The 6,342-nt window shown below is 42.1% G+C and overlaps 1 non-coding gene and 1 pseudogene across 1 annotated transcript; one reads left to right on the forward strand and one right to left on the reverse strand.

Annotated features, from left to right (window-relative positions):
• Nucleotides 1–260: 260 nt before the first annotated feature.
• On the reverse strand, nucleotides 261–328 carry LOC112207215 (small nucleolar RNA SNORD77). The gene has a single exon (XR_002941668.1). It is a non-coding gene; the product is annotated as a small nucleolar RNA SNORD77 (small nucleolar RNA).
• A 4,942-nt stretch (nucleotides 329–5,270) lies between these two features.
• Nucleotides 5,271–5,824, forward strand: LOC462608 (ribosomal protein S18 pseudogene; annotated as a pseudogene).
• Nucleotides 5,825–6,342: the final 518 nt, after the last annotated feature.

Raw genomic sequence — 6,342 nt, forward strand, 5'->3', positions numbered from 1 at the left:
GACCAGCCTGACCAACATGGAGAAACACCATCTCTAATAAAAATACAAAAGTAGCCAGGCGTGGTGGCACATGCCTTTAATCCCAGCTACTCGGGAGGCTGAGGCGGGAGAATCGCTTGAATCCAGGAAGCAGAGGTTGCAGTGAGGTGAGATCGCACCATTGCACTCCAGCCTCTGTCTCAAAAAACAAACAAAAAAAATTGTGGTAAAATACAGATAACATAACATTTACCTTCTTAACCATTAAAAAAAATTGTCCCAGATACATCAGACAAATATTAAATCTCTTGATGATTCAATCTGCTGAACTATGCAACTATCATAGTACCCTTTTAACCATTTTTAAGCGTACAGTTCAGTAGTGTTCAGTGTGTTCACATGGTTGTGCAATGAATCCCCAGAACTCTTTTCATTCACCAAAACTGAAACTTGATACGCATTAAACAATAATTTCTCATTCTCTCCTATCTACAGCCCTCAGCAACCACCTTCTCAAACTATGTTTTTCTCAACTGTAAAATAGGGACACTATTCCAAAAGGATTGTTATGAGACTTAAATGAGTTAAGTGTCATGGACTAAATGTTTATGTCCCCCCAAAATTCAGATGTTGAAATCCTAACCTTCATTGTGATGGTATGAGGAGATGAGCCTTTGGGAGGGGATTAGGTCCTGAGGATGAAGCCCTCGTGAAAGGGATTAGTGCCCTTATAAAAGAGTTCCCAAAGAGCTCTCTAGTTCTCTTTCTGCCATGTGAAGCTACAAGGAGAAATTGGTAGTCTGCAACCAGGAAGAGGACCCTCCCCAGAACCCACGCCTGATCTATTTCTAACCTCCAGCACTGTGAGAAGTAAATTTCTGTTGTTTATAAGCTACCCAGTCTATGGTACTTTGTTATACACCCCAAACTGACTAAGACAATAATGTATGCAAATTGCTTGCTATAGTGCTTCATACACAATTTAAGTGCTCAGTAAGTGTTAGATATTATTATTTATGATTCTGTCTTAATGATTTTTTTGAAAACACCATGAATTAACATGGGTGAAATTGGGTATATAAACACAAATAAAGGCTATAATTAGAGAAAGATGAGTATGAAGGAAGTGAGCAACAAGAGACCGTATGTGGAAGAGGAAAGAGGAGGATGAATACTCTTATGGTCTTATCATGGAGACAGGGAGTTAGGATGCAGGTCCTGATCTACCTTGCCTTGATTGGTGGCTGTATATGAGCCTTAATTTCCACTTGCTTATTTCCTGTGGGCAGGGGCTTAAGAGACCTGGGCAATTTTCCATTTGTCTGATGCAGAGGTGGCACATAGCAGTGGGTTTTTGTTTAGCTTAATGTAAAGCATGTTATTTAAAAAGTGAATTAGTCTTCAACCTTTATTGATTGGGATTTTCACATAAAAATCTGTATTTCAGGCTTCATTCACTTGGAAGATCTGCTAAAAAGTGGTCCTCATTTAATTGAGGCAACAATTGGCTGGACTGTGTAGATGATTTCATCTCAGCCCATATCACTCAACTATGTTACCTGCTTAGCCTCTGAGGAAGGTGGTCTGTAAGGTTAATCAGGCAACTTATTTTTTTCATATAATCAAACTCATATTCCCAATATACGATCATGACCACTATCGTGACACATACTGACAATTCTACCTTTTCTAGGAAACTTGATATCCTGACTACAAATGTGTCTATAGATTATGTTCTCCCAAGTTAGTACCTTCAAGAACTGTGAAAGGTCCAAGATTTTTTTTTTAACTTTCATTTTAAGTTCATGGATACATGTGCCAGATATACAGGTTTGTTACATAGGTAAACTTGTGTCATGGGGGTTTGTTGTACAGTTACTTCCTCACCCAGCTATTAAGCCTAGTCTCCATTGGTGATTTTTCCTAATCTCCTCCCTCCTCCCAACCTCCACCCTCCTATAAGCCCCCGTGTGTGTTGTTCCCCTCTATGTATCCATGTGTTCTCGTCATTTAGCTCCCACTTATAAGTGGAAGCATTTGGAATTTGGTTTTCTGTTCCTGCATTAATTTGCTAAGGACAATGGCCTCTGGCTCCATCCATATCCCTGCAAAGGACATATTTCACTCTTTTTTTATGGCTGCATAGTATTCCATGATGTATATGTACCACATTTTCTTTATCCAGTCCATAAGATTTTACTCATAAACAAAAAAGTTATCTTAGCACAGTTTTATAGATGCTAGTGAAGACATGAGACTCTGGGGTTAGAGACATAGGATAAGGACAGTTCATTCCTCACAGCAATAGCTGTAGCCAGAGCATCAGCATTTGTGCTGCTTCCCTAAGCCTAATTCTTACAGGGCAACACAAAGAGGATCAGATGACACCTGCACGTGTGTGGGTTGCATTATAGGAGTGGGACCCTAAGTTTAGGGAACTCAAATCTTTCATAATGGTCAGTAAGCATACTTGACCTTTGCTCTAGAGCAAGTTTTTCCAGCACACAGCCCATGGGCTGCATGCGGCCTGGGACAGCTTTGAATGTGGCCCAACACAAGTTCATAAACTTTCTTAAAACTTGAGGTTTTTTTGTGATTTTTTTTTTTTTTTTTTTTTTTTTTTTAGCTCATCAGCTGTGGTTAGTGTTAGTGTATTTTATGTGTGGCCCAAGACAATTCTTCTTTTTCCAGTGTGGCCCAGGGAAGTTGAAAGATTGGACACCCCTTCTCTAGAGGGAGATACTATCTTTGTTATAATGGGACAATCAATAAACCTGCCCTTTGCTCTGAAGGGAGACATAATTTCTCTCTTCGAAGGCTGTTTGCTATGTAAATATTCTGGAAAAGTTAGTCTGGAACAAAGGCAGTCAGTGCCTCTGCTTGTAAGATGTGCGGAAACACCAAAGACCTGTGGAGAATTGTCTCCCAACATGCACCCAGCACCATTTGTCCTGTCAACTTTACCTTCACTTTAGAACAAGTTTGCACTTACTAAGAAGGGAAACCCTGTTTCTTTATTCTCACACTTAACTCTGATACCAATGTGTGAAAGGTTTTTCAACACCAACCAATTCTTCAACTCTCTGCATACCAACTGGGTATCTCACAATTAAATTCTGACATTAACTACCTGGAGTTAGTGCAGACACTATAGGTTGAATGCTCAATCCCACAAAACTGCCCCCACTTCAGATGCCAATCATGAGAAATGGGTCCCCAGATGACCCACACTTTTACCCAACTTGACTACATATTGAAGATTCCCATGGGTTCAATAATTTGCTATGGGCTGGGCGTGGTGGCTCACGCCTGTAATCCCAGCACTTTGGGAGGCCGAGGTGGGTGGATCACTTGAAGTCAGGAGTTCAAGACCAGCTCAGCCAACATGGTGAGACCCCGTCTCTACTAAAAATACAAAAAAATTAGCTGAACGTGGTGGCATGCACCTGTAGTCCCAGTTACTCAAGAGGATGAGGCAGGAGAATCGCTTGAACCCGGGAGGTTGCAGTGAGCAGAGATCATGCCACTGCACTCCAGACTGGGCGACAGAGTAAGACTCCATCTCAAACGATAATAATAATAATAATTTGCTATGACAGATTGAGACTCCATCTCAAATAATAATAATAATTATTTGCTATGACAGCTCACCGAACTCAAGGAACCACTTACATTTACCAGTTTATTATAAAGGATATAATAAAGGATACAGATGAACAGCCAATTGAAGGGGTACACAGGGTGAGATCTGGAAGAAACTGAGTACAGGAGCTTCTGTCCCAGTGGGAGTTGGGGCATGCCACCTTCCCAGCATGTGGATATATTCATCGATCCAGGAGCTCTCTGAGCCATATACTTTAGGTATTTTAATGGAGGCTTCATCATGTAGGCATGACTGATTATTAACTCAATCTCCAGGCCCTCTCCACTCCCCAGAGGATGGGGGTAAGGCTGAAGGTTCCAAGCATCTAATCATGGCTTGGTTTTTCTGGTCACCAGCTCCCATCCAGGAACTCACCAAGAGTCACCTCATTAGATCAAAAGATACTCCTATCACCCAGGAAATTCCAAGGGACTTAAGACCTTTGTGTCAGGAACCAGGATCAAAGACCAAATATTGGAACAAAGGATGCACCTAGCACCCCATGGCTCAGGAAATTACAGGGGTTTTAGAAGCTCTGTGCCAGGAACCAGGGGCAGAGACTTTATTTATTTATTTATTGAGACGAGGTCTTGCTCTGGAGTGCAGTGGCGTGATCTTGGCTCACTGCAACCTCCTCCCCCCAGGCTCAGGCAATCCTCCCACCACAGGCTCCCCAGTAGCTAGGATCACGGGGATGTGCCACAACACCCATCTAATTTTTGTGCTTTTAGTAGAGACGGGGTTTCATCATGTTGCCCAGGCTGGTCTTGAACTTCTGAGCTTAAGTGATCCGCCCCCCTCAGCCTCCCAAAGTGCTGGTATTACGGGCGTGAGCCACCATGCCCAGCCAGCCTATTTATTTATTTTTGTGTCACACTAACCCAAAGGAAACAAACAGGGAACATTATGGATGAAGTATACTGGGTATTCATTTGCTTATTAAGCAAATATTTATTACACGCTTACGATGATAAGAGATGTGCTAGGCCCCAGAAATACAAACTTGAAAACAACCCACTCTTTCCCTTCAAGGTGCTTATAATCTAGTTTGTAAGTCAGGCAAGTAAATTGGTAATTACAGCACAGTGTAACAAATGCTACCTGTGGGCAAAGGAAGTCCTGGGGTGAAGGGAAAGAGAGAAAGGTGGTTTCCAGGAGGAGGGCTCACTTCACCAAAACCATGAAAGTGGAGTAGTAGTTGGTGGAATGAGAAGTGGGGAGAATTAGCCCAGGATGTCAGGCAAGAGAGGAGAAAGAGGCAGGTTATGAATTGGCGGACTGTGATGAGAAATTTGGATTTACAGGAGAGCAATGTGGGAATAGCCCTGGAGGAAGAGAGACCAGTTAAGAGGCTTTTGCAAGAGTCTAGACATGAGATGGTGCTGGGTTGAAATAAGAAAGTGGCAACAGAAATGAAGGGAAGAGGACACAGCTGAGTGATATTGAAGAGGTATAGAATTGATCGGACTTGGTAATGAACTGGATGAGGCAATAAGGGGAGAAAAATAATCTTTGTGCCCAGCTTTTGTCTTGGGAAACTGGGTGATTGGTGATGGCATTAACTGAGTTAGAGAAGACAGGAGGAGGAGGACCAGGTTTTGGCTGAATATAACCAGTAGGTAAATAGACATACAAGAATCTTATGCCGCTCTTCCACAGGAGGCCTACACGCCGCCGCTTGTGCTGCAGCCATGTCTCTAGTGATCCCTGAAAAGTTCCAGCATATTTTGCGAGTACTCAACACCAACATCGATGGGCGGCGGAAAATAGCCTTTGCCATCACTGCCATTAAGGGTGTGGGCCGAAGATATGCTCATGTGGTGTTGAGGAAAGCAGACATTGACCTCACCAAGAGGGCGGGAGAACTCACTGAGGATGAGGTGGAACGTGTGATCACCATTATGCAGAATCCACGCCAGTACAAGATCCCAGACTGGTTCTTGAACAGACAGAAGGATGTAAAGGATGGGAAATACAGCCAGGTCCTAGCCAATGGTCTGGACAACAAGCTCCGTGAAGACCTGGAGCGACTGAAGAAGATTCGGGCCCATAGAGGGCTGCGTCACTTCTGGGGCCTTCGTGTCCGAGGCCAGCACACCAAGACCACTGGCCGCCGTGGCCGCACCGTGGGTGTGTCCAAGAAGAAATAAGTCTGTAGGCCTTGTCTGTTAATAAATAGTTTATATACAAAAAAAAAAAAAAGAATCTTATGCCGTGTAAATTCAAGATACTATTTTTTAATTGTTAGTATTACATTAATGCACTTTATACTTTAAAAATTAATTACTTCAACATATTAGATTATATGCAAATCAATAACTATCAAATACTATATATAGGAAGCACATAATGACTTGTACATAACTGACAGAGAAAAGTACAGCTAAAACATGCTGTGTGGGCATCCATTAAGTAGGCAACTCACAGACCTGAATGCAAACTCAGAGTACTTAACAGTATGCTGTCTTCATACTCAAGTAAATCTTTTAAGGAAAGGAAATAGCACTTCATTTTAAGTCAGGGTGCCATTTCCACTGTAATTGCAGCTGACATATTGCTAATGCACCAAGACAATTTGTGATTTAAAAAAAAACCCCAGAAGTTCACTATATTACAGTTCATAATCACTAGGGCTTTCTTTGTTCAGTTCTAACTTTTAAAAAGCTTACATTTACCATCCAAATGCCATGATAAAATAGCTAATCTTGCCTGTGACGTTG

The sequence above is a fragment of the Pan troglodytes genome, chromosome X, assembly GCF_028858775.2.
Source record: "Pan troglodytes isolate AG18354 chromosome X, NHGRI_mPanTro3-v2.0_pri, whole genome shotgun sequence".
NCBI classification, from domain to species: domain Eukaryota; kingdom Metazoa; phylum Chordata; class Mammalia; order Primates; family Hominidae; genus Pan; species Pan troglodytes.